The 15,679-nt window shown below is 37.3% G+C and overlaps 1 long non-coding RNA gene across 2 annotated transcripts in view; it reads right to left on the reverse strand.

Annotated features, from left to right (window-relative positions):
- Window positions 1-15,679, reverse strand: part of LOC118525869 (uncharacterized) — a 214,588-nt gene that overhangs the window by 146,728 nt on the left and 52,181 nt on the right. For both annotated transcript variants that reach the window (XR_013450174.1, XR_004912349.2), the window contains exon 2: window positions 1,094-1,199. This is a non-coding gene — a long non-coding RNA (uncharacterized LOC118525869). The remainder of the gene's footprint in view (window positions 1-1,093; window positions 1,200-15,679) is intronic.

A 15,679-nucleotide genomic window follows, 5' to 3' on the forward strand; every position in this document is an offset into this window, starting at 1 on the left:
AAAAAAAAAAGACGATAGTAGGAAGGGAAAAATGAAGGGGGGGGAATCGGAGGGGGAGACGAACCATGAGAGACGATGGACTCTGAGAAACAAATTGATGGTTCTAGAGGGGAGGGGGGGTGGGGGAATGGGTTAGCCTGGTGATGGGTATTAAAGAGGGCATGTACTGCATGGAGCACTGGGTGTTATACGCAAACAATGAATCATGGAACACTACATCAAAAACTAATGATGTAATGTATGATGATTAACATAACAAAAAAAAGATTTAGCATTTACTTTTATGAATGGCTGTAATTTGGTAAATTTTTGTATGGTCCTTGTAATCAACTTTCGTGAGTGTCACCTTTATCATTCCCCTGTTCAAGCAGCACAGTATGTGTTAATAGTTAACATGTGTGGAATAACATGGGCAGGGTGGGGAGGAAGAAGGTGAAAATTCATCAATCCTTCCCAACCCTCTTGAGGGAACTGTGACTACTTTTCAGAACCAGACTCAGGCAAAATGCTAAAGGCTAAACTTTGCTCTGCTGACAATGCAAATTTTGGTGTGGATAACTCATGGCCCAGGATTTCAGAAGATGTCACGGGGAAGAGTGTCAGTCCCACAGGCAGCTTACCTATGTCTGCAAACCCTGCACCAGGGAGGCCCACCCCCAAACAAGATTCATTTTAGTTCTTGATTGAGGGGATAGTGTCCACAAGCAAGCCCTTAAATTGTGGGACACGTGCCTTGACTCTGCATTCTACTGTCTGCTGGGGGCTCTAGGAAGCCCACGGATCCTGAGTAGTCTCAGTCCTACACTTCCCTGGCCTTATCGTCATCTATTCTTCTCATCTCACTCTTAATTTCAGTAGTTGTCAATACACGGGTCTCACATTGAGCCCTGGGAACCTCAGCTCCTGATCTCCCTGTAACCTCACCAAATTCTCTAAGTCCCAGCCTCTGCACCACCTCTGCTCTCAGTAGCAGAGATCCAGACACCAATCCTATGCAACACACAAGATTTCAGGACTGCTCTGTCCTGAAGCCATTACCCCCAAAGGGCCTTGAATGCTCAAGAAGAAAAAATGCAGCCATGAAGATATGTACCTGATGGGCTCTGCCCAGTGAACGTGTCACAAATAGAAGGTAAACTCCTCTTCTCCATGTCCACAAAATGACAGTCTTCTGTGATGGAGCAATGGACAATCGTGAACTAAGAGACAAGGGAGAGAAAAAGCAAGAAAGAAGTCAGTTGGAGAAAAGAAGGAAGAAAGTAACAATTAGAGATGAGAAACCCAGACAGGTGATCAAAGGAGCTGTAGTGGTGATGATTAAAACTGAGATGAGGGAGAAAAGTCTTCCTCTAGTTAAAGTCAACTAATAGAAGCATGGCAAGTCAACGATCAGCTCAAGAGAAAATGGACACCCATTTAGCACTGTATAGGGCTGACCACAGGAAAGTATTAGTAGATAAGTACAATACTCTTCCACATAGTACATAAAATATCAGAGAGTAGGATGACTGATATTTAGGGCTTAATAGATTTTTAGTCTCTCAAAGTATGGAAGGAGCAGTGCTCCATGATGCACTCACATAAATAAATTAGGGAAACTATATGGTGTTCTGAGTGAGTGGTTCTCAGTGAAAAGATAGAAATGTCCTTGTCTCCAACCCAGTGCTCTTTGAAAAGGCAAAAGAACTTTATGAGCAATGCAAATATGCAATGACTGATTCATGTGTATTTTTGGAGGAGTGTCTTTGGCATTTTAAAAAAGACCCTTGGTATTAAGAAGGCTAGATATAACATGAAAAATAGTCAGCAAATGACCATGCTGCAGTAGAATGTTGTGACATTTTAGGAGAGCTCATTTCTTAGAACAATCTCTTCTCTATGCACTTCTACAGAGCTGCTGGTACTGCTGAAATCAAGCCCCTCTGGGATTCAGTAGAAGAAGGACTATTTTTACACGTGCAAATTGAACAGACTCTCTGAAATAAAACTGCTGGGCTAGAAACTCCATTATCCTACAACTTCCAAAACTAAAAACATCTTCACACGCTACTCACAGATTGCCTGCCATTGTGTGGATGAATAAACAAATGCATTTGTTTTGTTTCGATATCCAGAGAAGTTCAGACATACATTTATAGCTTTAGGAAGAAAAACATTTCCAAGTCATTGGTTGTCCAGGATTATGAAGTTACTCGACCCACTCTGAGGCAGCAGGATCAGTTTGGGGAATATTTTTTCTACATTCCTATTAAAATGTATCTCATTGATTTGACTCATTGTTTTGTGAATCATTCAGAATATCAAATAATTCTAATAATAGCTAACATTTACTTAGTGTCAGGCAGTTTTAAGCATTTTACAGATGTTTACTCATTGAATCCTCACTAGGGTGGTTTTACCTGGCAACATCAAGGTGAGTTCTTTAACTCTGACAACTAATTGGACTTTGGCAGTCATGACGTCTTGCTATGATGTTGAGAAATGAGGCAAAAGTGAGAAACTAAGCTCATCTGTCAAGTCCGGAGAGCAGAACATATCCAGCCTTAAGCCTTGAAGAACCCATGAGGCTGAATAATTAAGACACTTGAAGATGACAAATGACTTCTACTGAATTTGGTCTTCTCGGGAAGAGTGATATTTACTCTAATGGCTGTAATATTTATTTCAATGCAGGGTCTAGGCATGAAAAAATGAAACCGTAGGTATTTTAGTAACTAAATATGTATCCATGTTTTATTCCAACATATTATTTCTTTAAAATATTTTATAAAATGTGTCTAAGAAGGCTTTTATAAAGAAAGTTCTGCCCAGAGCCAGTCATTTGTGAAGGTCTTATCCGACTAAGTATTGGTCTTACCCTACTAAGTATTCTTTGCCTGGATATGATATATTGCAATAAAAGAATTAATTCCTATTACACTGGGATTCTAATAAATCAATGGATTTGTAGCTAGTTTGCCTTTTGGAGGGAGTGGGTGACATCCAGAACACTTTTTAAGAACCCCTATTTCTTAGGTATATTCTAGGAAACCATAGATGCAATCACCAAGAGTCTTCTCTCCTGAAACCGAAAAAAACCACAGTTAATCTGGTACCGTCATCCTCGGATAGAGAAAACTTGTTCATTGTTGCCTCAGTATCAGGGGAACCATGAACCCCACTCCTTCCTTCCTCGTGGTATTTACTTTTATGCCATATAACTTCTTAGCCCCATATGGGTTACATGCATCACAGCTTAAAGAATATCTTCCCATATGGCAGAAGTGATTGCCTTTAATTAAAAGTGTGTCTTAAAAGAACTATGCTTCCAGATTGGATTGAGGTCATCAATGACTTTTCTACTTTTTACATAACCCAAGGACACACTGCCAAATGTCTCCTGTTGCCACTCTTCTGAAAAGTGCATATTCTGAAGCACAGAGGGAAGGACAGAGTGGATGTAGCAGATTCACAGGATAATGAAAGGTGGTTAGCATTCACTTCAAGTTGAATGGCAAGTCAATTATTTCCTTCAAAAGCATCCCGTATCATCCACTCAGGCCAGATTTATGGGGAGAAATATTTATAGCTAGCCCTCCAGACTGCTGACAACCGCACTGCATTTACAACTTTTCACAGTAGCCATTGAGAGGTTGGTGGTAAAAGAGCAAGAGGCTGCTGCCATCCCAGGACCGGGCTCTTCTGAGGGCTAGCTACCTGGGGCTATAGCTGCGCTCTGTCCGCATAAGGGGCAGGCAGCGTCCGTGCTCCTGGGATTTTGTAGCAGCTCTTCTCACAACAGCGCCAGCCAGCCCTGTGATGGTCAGATGGAATGCATTTTTTTTAAATGCTCTAATCTATGAGAACGTAGTTGGATCGAAGATATTTTAAATGTATCCAATGAGAAATTGTTTAGTTTAATTTTTGTTCAAGATCAACCATAATTAAATGGTATAAAGTCACCTTCAGATAATTTATTTCTCTAAGCCCTTTTTAAATAAACTTCACAAGCAAATAGCTTTCCCTTTCAAGTAAACCATGTAACGCCTTTGCTTTATCACAGATTGTACGAGATAGGAACAAATTTTACTGGTGCAGCATAATATTAGAAAATCACAACTAAAACAGGAGAGAAAAAATGTTTCCTTCCCTCTTTCCAACACTGTAAGTCATAAAATAAGCTAAGGAAAGTACAGATATATAAAAACACAAGTTGCCTAAAACAGTGAATTTAACTTAGTAGATGTCTTTCTACAGTGCTCTAAAGTATTAACTTTTAGAAAAGTCATTTTTCATGGTTATCATTATAAGTGCTTAGAGTAGCAATATAGCACTTAATTGAAAAATGTATGGTCTTCTTCTTAAGCAGACGAAGCTTAATATAGACATAACGAACCAAGGTCTGCATGGGATGAAATTAAAGTGGGAGATTCCAACAGAAACAGGTGTGCAGAGAAATGCGTTTTGATTTTTCTGCAGATAGCAGTCTCTTGAAATGAAATTCCCTATCCCTGATGCTCTGAATGTCTCTAAAACAAACTTGAGCAAAACTGTTCACTGCAGTACTGAAAAATAAAAAAGGAAATAACCCATCTGTAAGGAATACATTAGAGTTTATTCACACCTTGGAATACTATATGGTAGCTAAAATATGTCAGTATGGATAAATTTCAAAAACATAATGTCAAGTAAAAAAACCAAGAAAATTGAAAAAGATATACATATTGAATACTATATATAAAACACACAGCAAAAGTATGTATTGTTTGGGGATACCAACACAATTAGAAAAAGCATTAAAATATATATGGGAATGACACACTCCAACTTCTGAATAGTAATTAGCTCTCAGGTTGGGGGGGAATAAAATAGATGAAAAGATAGAATTTAGGTGTATCTATAAAAATTTATTTTGAGAGAGATCAGATGCAAATATGAGAAAAATGTTAAAATTTGTTAAATCTGGGAACAGACAAAAAATCTTATTTTTTGCTAGTCCGAAATATTTTATTAAAAATTAAATAGAAAAAGAAATTAAATGCCTCCACATATATTTTATACAGGATTATATGATTATCTGGGTACACTGGATTATTAGGACTAGAATCAAGTTATATCTTGCTGTTAGTACATTAACCACTTAGTTATAATATTATAAAGTACACGTGTTCTCTCATTTCTCCATTTCCAACCGAGAGAATATAGTTCTCAGCTTTCTCTTATCATTGTCCCTGAAAAAAACTACTATCAAATGCAACTACCTTAGCTAAGGCCATTTGTGACGTTCTCAACCCCATCTAAAAAAGTGAGGGCCAAATTCCTGGTGAATATCAGATTTCCCCAGTGCCTAAATCTTATTAGAATTCAATTTAGTAATTGTCGGCAAGAAACATCATGAATTGTACGTACATGGTCTAAAATAAATTTTAGAAGATGCTTAACATTCAACCAGGAAGAAACCTAAATGTCACAAAAATATGATATATAACTATAGCATTTAATATAGGAAAATTCATAATTAAATTTATCTTAACAGAAGAGTTTTCAGTGAATTAGCCATATATCAATGTAAACATTTATATTGGGGAGGTTGTAGCTTACTCAACAGAATGATCAACCATAACAATAATCGGAAATTACATTCATGTATAGAGTGGCAAATGGTCATTATTATTCCGAGATGAAAGTATATTTTATGACAAGATCAAACATATATCCATGTGATATTAAAGGATACAATGTTAAAATTCACACATTTAAAATGGGAACAAATACTTGCCATTGTTTCACAGGATTTGCAGAAAAAATTATTCTGGGAAAACATTAAATCATGGTTTGCCCATCACAGTAATTCTAAGACAAATCTGTTTCCAAAGAAATGAAACAGAAGTATGAGTCATGACTTATGAAATAGAGTCTATGATCTTTGGAATTTGCACTTTGCTGGACAACCTGCAGGGAACAGGAAGATCAGGGGTGGGGGGAAGTAGGATGGATTATCGTTTCATTTTTAGTTCTGAGTAAGAAAGATGCCGAAAAATTTAACGTGAACCCATGAGCACCTAATTACATTACCTGAACCTACAGGATATACTAAATGCTTGAAAGCTACACACGTATTATCTGCTGTCCATTTATTTATACCATTTTCAAAAACACTAATGGAATAAAGCTAGCTTAGAAACAAATGGAACAAACTATGTTCAGAGGCAGCCTTGTGGAGGTGTTAAATAGTGAAATTCCTCAGGAAACTCAACCATGTGTTCTGTGCCTTATCAGCTGTGCATAAATAATACAGCCTGTCTGCCAAATTAAGAATCTCATAATAGGTTGTTCAGATGGTGTTATTAGCGAGAGACTTGGATTGGGCTGTGCTCTCCTGAAGGAAATGGGGAGATGACATTGGTGGATAAGGAAACTGCACATTAGTGGCAAGAACACAAAATTAAAAATGACAGAATAAGTGTGAGATAGGAAAGCAGGAGATGAAAGGATTTAGAGAGACAAAAAGGATTCTCTTAATTAAATGTGATTAGGCATCTGTTATTTTTTTTTTAAAAAGGAAATCAGAGTAGCATTGGGACACATGTTTCTGACTTTTATGATTAAGCAGCTAGACTCTACTACCCCCTTCATGTTTTTTAAACTTTCATTTTTGGTGGATGAATACTAAAGTAGGTCTCAGACATGAGTAATTTCAGCCTAGAATAGCTATAAGAAATAGGGAATTTTGGAACAGAGTTTGTAAAGTCAGTCATTGGATCTTCTCCAAGAAATAACAGCATGTAGTTTTATTAAATGTTGATAGATGCCCCTCACAGAATTTTTTTTAAGAAAAATGCATAATCCTTTATAGAGACAGGGTCCTTGCAGAATAAATCATTCTAAATAGCCTATTAATTAATGATCAAAACACAGAATACTATTTCAACCCACAGGGGACCCTCAGAGATTTTTTTTTTATTTATTTTTTATTTTTTTTATTTTTTTTATTTTTTTTATTTTTTTTGAGATTTTTTTTTTAATTACAGCACATACCCCTGAAACAAATTAATACATTATATGTTAATAAAAAATTTAAAAAAATAAAATAAAATAAAAAAAGAAAAGACATCTGCAAAAAGAAATAAAAATTAAATTTTTGTAGTAGCAACTGCGTTTGGATACTATTAATGTTATAATTCACTAGATTCCTCTTCAAGGGTTTGCTTTAAATCACTCAGGTTTCCTATACTGTTGCCACTATAGAATATAATTCAAACAATGATTAGTGAACAGTTAATGTATACAAGACACTGCAATAGATGCAGGGATTAGAAATGAAAGTAAGTTTACAGCTCAGCCCTTGTTTTTAAGAAGCTTAACATCTAATAATGGATATTCAGGAAATGTGTGATCAGGGAAGACGTTATGGAGAAGGTAGAGTTTGAAGTGGACTTTGAAGGATTCTTCACATTTTAAGAGCCACGGCTGCAATACAAAGAGTAAGTAAGTAAGTCTAAGAAGAATCAGCTATTTCAGGCCCAGCAAAACAACGGTTCCTACCCACCCACATACAAGGAGGAAACGTAATGCTAAAAATGAATTTATAGCTAAGAGATATATATGAATTAAACCAAGATACTTGAAATAATAACATGCAGCAATTTCTAAAATAAATTAGTGGTTCATCACCTGAGAACTTCAGACCCCTGGAGGGATCACTAAATTATTGCAAGTAATCCATAAATGGAATGTGAGCCCAGGCAATAGCATTAATAAATCATATCACCTGTAAATATAAACCACCATCTTTCAAAAGCCATTGTGAGTGATAAAGAATATATTCACTTAATAGCATTATTGCATTTTCTGTTACACTAAAAGAATACTGAAATTTCATATCATTTCATTGTTTTATTCAGATTAAAGAAAATTATATCTACATCTCTCTAGATATAGATATGGACATAGATATAGATACACATTATACTATATTGCCATTTTTTTAAGTAGGCTCCAAGCCCAGTGTGGGGCCTAAAGTGGGGCTTGAACTTACAACCCGGGGATCAAGACCTGAGCTGAAATCAGGAGTTGGACACTTAACTGACTGAGCCACACAGGCACCCCACTATATTGCCATTTTTATCTGCATACTTAGTTGATATATTATGACTATATTTTATGTAAACAGATATCCAGCTTATAAATAATTTCAAAATATTAACTGCTATTTTGTTCTATTCTACACTTCAAGCACTTCCCTATTATTGAAAATTAAATTGTTCTAATATTTCACTATTATAAATGATGCCATTAAAAACATTTTTTCCATGGCTAAATACTATATACATCCTTACTTATTTTTTAGGATAAATTCCTACACATGAAATTGTTGAGTCAAAAAGTATATACTTTAAAAATTTTCAATATATATTGCCAAATTACCTTCCCAAAGATTCTTTCATTTCTATGTTCCTTCCACAGGCTATGAAACCACTAGTTTTCTTGCTAATAGGAAACAATATTATGTATTTAAAAGGCCAAGAAGTCAAAGTCATAGTCAAAAAGATTAGAAATTTCCAAGCTACAACTAAGGCATGTGCAGTTACACAGAAGGTCAAAACATACTTACGTCTGGGCATGTGTCTCAGATCAGCAGACTGACTATAGCCAATGAGAATTGAGTACAGTGTTTCCTATCACCAACCACTCATAGGCTTTCCTAAGAGATATTCACTCTGTTGAAAGTCCTTTTCTTGGTAGCCTCAAAGAGTTACAACCCAAGCTGCACTGAAAAAAGGAATCAATGCGGTATGAAATATCCTCGTCTCCCCATATGCAACATGTGAGAAAGAGGACTTTCCCTTCAAGATCTTGGTACTTCAACAGGAGCTATATCAACAAGAAGGGAATGAGAACAGTGAAAACATGGTCTCTGACAATGTGGTCCAGAAAGAAGAGAGCAAGAGAATCAGAATTTTTGTTAGTTTGGGGAACTTAGCAAAAGTACTTTCTAAACACACATTCACTGTTTTCTGTGCATGGCAGGAAAAAAAATGATTTTTTGGATCTGATTACAGTGATTAAAAAATCCAAAAGTTTTACCTCTGATTTCTTTATGTGATGTCTTTCCATTTATAGAGGACTGGAAAATACCCTTTGAAAGAAAACAGAGGGCTCAGGAGCCTGTAAGATTAATATTTATTAATTACACTTTGAGGTCTCTGACTACCCATGCATTTCAATGATGTCCACTTATAAGAAATGTTCCTTCCAAGGAAGAGAAACGATGAGGTATGTAGGCAAAAGAGAAATTGAGATTTTAAAAACTTGAAGTCCTTCAGGATCCTTAGATTCTCTATTTAGTTCTATACCTAGTTCCTCTTCCCTGACTGGGTGATTCTTTTTTCCCTCAGATATCAGGACATCCTCTTACCTTGATGCTGCCTGTTGATTAGGGCTCTGGTTTACCCTCCAAATTCACGGTGTCTCATTCCTTCAGTATCTGTTGTTTTGTTCAACACTGGAGAGAGGAAACTAAGAATTCCAGGCAAGAATCCAAAGTCACTATTCAAATAAGCTTCCAAATACACTAACCATGGAAAAGGGTTTGCTTTTCTGGACTACCGTTGAAATCAGGAGGGCAAGGGAATGGGACTGAGGCCCAAGGAAGAAGAGGCGAATTAGTTAAAATTCAGGGTGTGTTCTGTGGGCTTGAAAATAACAAAGAAGCTAAAGGGATTTATGGGAATTCAAAACAGAGTGAGATGTAGGAAAGAAAAATATCAATAAAACTTCTTAAAATGAAATAATGTAGACAGATGATAGAAGTTGCTGCCTTAAAATACTAGTTACCAATAAATATGAGCTAAAACATCAACACTCATCGATCAAAAGTTTTCCTGCAGAATGAAGCTGATGCCAAACTCTTGCATTACAGAGATGTTGACAACTGAGCTCTGTTGGGAAATTGGGAGGAAAAAACATACTGTTTTTTCCCTACAAAATTTAAGAAAAACAGCCAAGATTGCACAGAGAATTTCCACATGCCCTTTACACATTTTACCCTATTGTTAACATCTGACATTCCCACAGTACATTTTTCAAATCTAAGACAACAACTTTGGCATATTGCAATGAACTAAACTTGATATTTTCTTCAGATTTCACTAGTTTCTTCCTAATATCCATTTCCTTTTCCAGGATCCCATCCAGGATACTACATTGCATTTAGTCATCATGTCTCCATCCTCTTGGCTGTGATGGTTTCTCAGAATTTCCTTGTCCTTGCTCACCCTGACAGTTTTGAGGAGCTTTTGGGGTTTTTATTTATTTTTGTTTTTGTTTTTCTGGATGTCCCTCATTGATTTTGTTTGATGTTCTAATGGTTAGGCCAGGGTCAGGGTTTTTGTAAACAAAACCCACAGAGGTAAAGTACCATTTTCAGAACACCCACTTAATTTTTTTAAAGATAAAATTAATAGATTGCCCTCAAGGCTTTTGAAACATGTTTCCTGTGACTCCACCTTCTAATTAATTCAGTCTATCATAATAAAATGGCATCAGCAAGGCTGCCATGACCTTTTCCATCAAGAACTTCTAGAATCTTGCAGTTGTGACTTTTCCTCAGCAGTGATATTATCTCTCTCTTTCGAAAGAGAAATTTATTGATGCCATTCAGTGTATGAGTCCTAGCAGCTACAGGAGTATAACTGGAAGACATGCAAATTCGTAATGACTGGATGATTCAACAGATACCAGCCTGGTTGGCCTCCCAGCACCCATCCTCAGCCTTCTTTCACCTTGCCCACCTCCTACTTTAAAGTTAAAAACGCCAGCTACTCACTTTCCCAGCTTCTTCTGCATGTGATCTAGGGCTCACCTAGAGATGAGAGCTAGTCTCTTGGGGTGTTCTGAGAACAAAACACTTCCTCCTTGATAAAGGGTGGGAGGCATGGCAGGAAAGCTCTTTTCTCACCTCTTCTGATGTGGATGTATGAAGATGAGATGCTTTCAGCCATGTTTCAGCAACAAGGCAACAAGTCCAGGGATAAAAAGCCAAATGCTGAGAATGGAAGATTAGAGGATAGAAACAGCCTGACTTCTAGAAGACATCACTGAGCCACTGGGTCTGCTAAGGGAACTGTTGATATCCCTGCTATTCATCAGTTTGCAGCTCAAAGTATCTTTACTGATACATATGGCAATATCTGACATTTCTCAGGAGGGGATACGTTGGCGACCCATAGACATGTTTTGTTTGGCCTACATGCTGTTAAAAATGTAGTTACCCTCTCTTTAAAATCAGTTGATTTCACAGGAAAAAAAGTTTCTCAGTTCCTTTGAAAAACCAGCAAACCTGGCAACCTGGCCCACGGGTCTACCAGCCAACAATCACCTGGAACTGGGTAGTGGCTGCCATTTATAGATGGAACCTGTGCTCTTCACTTCATTCACCACAGTCCCCACTTGTTCAGCTTCATGCATTTACATTATGTCTGGACCCTGTGAACATCTGTGAAAAACTCTTAGTAGCTGAGTTTTATCTAACACAAGTATCCTTCTGTAATTTTTTTTTTTTCAGTTTTGCCTAAGAGGAGAGGTCCTTAATTTTGGAAAAATACACTCAATGAAAATCATAGAAATACAGCTCCAACATTACGTTGCAACACCTTTGTGATACCGCATCTCCTCTTCTCCCTACCCACTGACTTTCCACAGAGCTGCTGAGGAAAAATGAGTTGGTTCCAATTAACATATCCCAGGTGTTTTACTTAGCCTGGTAGCTACTCTAGTCAGTAGTCAGGAAAAAGATTTAAACCTTTCATGTATCCAAGTACCCTCCATAGAAACTCACCTAACTGTTCTAGACTTACCTCTTTGGATGGAGCCTAGCAAAGCTTTTATCAGTGCCATGTTTGGAGTTGGAGATTAAGGTTCCTAACTAAGGCAGTGCAATGCATGTCCCACTGAAACATGTTCCAATGCTGAATGCATACGCATGACCCATGAATTACAGCTTTTCACTGGCGCATTTCCAACAGCTACAGAAAAATTGACAGAGAGGAAATCTCTTTCCAGAAAAAATGTACTGGGCCATCGATGACAATTGTATGATTGGAAGGGTAAATATGATAAGTCACTATAGATATTAGGCAACTCAAAAGGGAGAAGGCAAAAATTTTTTACTGCTTCTGTAGAAAATAAACATGAGACTTGTCTGAGGAGAAATTTCTGAGACTTGCCTCAAGATTTCAGAACCACCATCTTTGGGGTCATCCCCTGCCCTTAGTAGTAGCCTTAATATAGAAAATCCAGGAGCAATATACACCTCTGTGCATCACCCACAGCAGTGACAAACACAATGCCACAGGAAAGGTGGACAAGCAGGGAAAGCCAGAAGTCTGTTCCCCAACAAATACTCTGGGGGTGGCCGAACCTGAGGCATGTGACCCCCAGCCCTGTTCAAACATACAGTACTGGTCAGCTGAACGTAGCCTCACATTCCCAGGCAGGGTTGTGAGCTCAGCTGTAGTTTAGAATACTTGTAACAGGTTTTTCTGATGAGAAATTTTTATCATTTCTAACCATCTGATGTTCAGGGCACTATAAGAAATCATCATCAGGGAAATCCAAATCGAAACCTCAATGAGATACCACCTCACACCACTCAGAATGGCTAAAATTAACAAGTCAGGAAACGACAGATGTTGGCGGGGATGCGGAGAAAGGGGAACCCTCCTACACTGTTGGTGGGAATGCAAGCTGGTGCAGACACTCTGGAAAACAGTATGGAGGTTCCTCAAAAAGTTGAAAATAGAGCTACCCTATGACCCAGCAATTGCACTACTGGGTATTTACCTCAAAGATACAAATGTAGTGATCTGAAGGGGTACGTGCACCCCGATGTTTATAACAGCAATGTCCACAATAGCCAAACTATGGAGCCAAGATGTCCATCGACAGATGAATGGATAAAGAAGATGTGGTATATATATATACAATGGAATATTATGCAGCCATCAAAAGGAATGAAATTTTGCCATTTGCAACGACGTGGATGGAACTGGAGGGTATTATGCTGAGCAAAATAAACAAATCAGAGAAAGACATGTATCATATAACCTCACTGATATGAGGAATTCTTAATCTCAGGAAACAAACTGAGGGTTGCTGGAGTGGTGGGGAGTGGGAGGGATGGGGTGGCTGGGTGATAGACATTGGGGAGGGTATGTGCTATGGTGAGCGCTGTGAATTGTGTAAGACTGTTGAATCACAGACCTGTACCTCTGAAACAAATAATACATTATATGCTAAAAAAAAAGAAGAAGAAGATAGTAGGAAGGGAAAAATGAAGGGGGGGGAATTGGAGGGGGAGACAAACCATGAGAGACGATGGACTCTGAGAAACAAACTGAGGGTTCTAGAGGAGAGGGGTTGGGGGGATGGTTTAGCCTGGTGATGGGTATTAAAGAGGGCACATACTGAATGGAGCAATGAATCATGGAACACTACATCAAAAACTAATGATGTAATGTATGGTGATTAACATAACATAATAAAAAAAAACTAAAAAAAAAAAGAAATAAGAATAGATACAGACAGGACTTTCACATAAAATGGTCTGTTCAGTGTAACTGTTCTTCATTATTTTTAACAATGACTCCCATGGAACAGGTTAGATAGTTATTTTGTCTGAAGTGTCAGCATCTTTGTTTTCAAAAACCATTATTTAATTTTAATATTTTTTTAACTACTAATATTTCAAAAATACATTTCCTATTTTTATTACGAATACTTTCATTACAGTGTTTGCCTGGAAATCACGACATAAGGCAGGTTGCCCTGAAGGGGGTCATATGTTTCCATAAGAATAATGTCATAATGGGGAAGAGAATATGCCATTTAATAAATCACAGTAATAATGAAAAATTCAGAGTGATAAAAATCACAAAAATACAGCTCTATGCTCACTTTCATGATAAAATTGTACTTCCAGTCATATAAAATAGGCATAAAAATAAGATACAGTAGTTATATCTATATATATGACAATTATACAAAGGCCCTCAATGTATCTGTATCTATATCTCCCCATGTATATGTAACTAAACAAATAAACCATATCATAAAACTGACCTAAAACTAATGTAATACTTACAGCAAATATTAATAATTTTGTTTGACTTCTTAGCATTTAGAAGAGATTTGAGAGAGATATAATTTGGTTAACATAAATTCTCAAGCAATATCTCACAAAAGTTTAAATCAATACAATGCTTTCTCTTGAAAATTTTCCATTTAGTAAGCAAAAACATTCTCCATTCTTTTTTTTAAATTTTTTTTAAAGATTTTATTTATTTATTTGACAGAGAGAGACACAGCGAGAGAGGGAACACAAGCAGGGGAAGTAGGAGAGGGAGAAGCAGGCTTCCGGCCTAGCACGGAGCCCGATGTGGGGCTGGATCCCAGGACCCTGGGATCATGACCTGAGCCGAAGGCAGACGTTTAACGACTGAGCCACCCAGGCGCCCCAACATTCTCCATTCTTTTTGACCTCATCACTTTCCTAAAGACTGCATAGATGTCCAGTTACTATATATTTTCCTTATTATATTTTGATGAAAATAACCTGTTCTTGTCTTGTCTCCTTGGTTTGGATTTTCAGAAGGCTTCCCAAAAAAATCATTTAAAATCAATAGGTAATCCCAACATTTAAAAATACATGCAAAAGGGGCTCCTGGGTGGCTCAGTCGTTAAGCGTCTGCCTTCAGCTCAGGTCATGATCCCAGGGTCCTGGGATCCCGCCCGGAGTTGGGCTCCCTGCTCCGCGGGAAGCCTGCTTCTCCCTCTCCCACTCCCCCTCTTGTGTTCCCTCTCTCACTGTGTCTCTCTCTGTCAAATAAATACATAAAATCTTTAAAAAAAAAATACACGCAAAAATTAATTAGTAATGTGAAAATTAATAAAGGGAAACCTCACTAAAATGGAGTTGTGATACCACAAGGGGGAGCATACTACTCAGTGCCAGTTACAGGAAGAATTGTGAATTACAGCCCCCAACAGAAGAATGTTCAACAGGGAAAGAATCAACTACAGGGCCCAACTGGAAAAGATGTACATTGTTTCATCTACAAGAAATTAACCACCCCTGCAACTCAGCCAATGAGAACTGTCATCACCCTGAACTCTTGCTTTTCTCCAATGGACTTTCATTCAAAACACCCCCTGCCGGCTTCCTCCTTCTCCATAAAATTACTTTCCTCTCTGTTGTTTGTTGGACTTGCCTATGGTTTTGTCTTAGCTTGCGTGTCCTGAATTGTAGTCTCTAATAGTGTTTGGTAGATCATTTTCCTGGTAAAATAACTGGCTGCTTTATCGATAGAAATGATTTTTAGAAGCTCAACTTAAAAATTTTTACTTATTACGGATTCAATCAGTGAGATTTCTAGGTCTATTCAGTTGAACATAACAATGTGAAAACAGAAGCAGTTAATAATAGCTGTACTTTTATAACAACTTTAGCATCTAATTTGTTTCTGCGATATTTTTTTGGCTACGCAGTATTTGGAAAATGCTAAAAAAATTGGATGCAAATATCAATAGTTAAAGTAATAGATTGTAATATCAGGATTTTAAAAATTGAACTTATTCAAAAACTTGAGGGAAAATTAGAATCTTTTTGCTAAAAGAAGAATGAATCAAACTTAAGCTATAA

This window comes from Halichoerus grypus, chromosome 8 (assembly GCF_964656455.1).
Source record: "Halichoerus grypus chromosome 8, mHalGry1.hap1.1, whole genome shotgun sequence".
Classification (NCBI taxonomy): Eukaryota; Metazoa; Chordata; class Mammalia; order Carnivora; family Phocidae; genus Halichoerus; species Halichoerus grypus.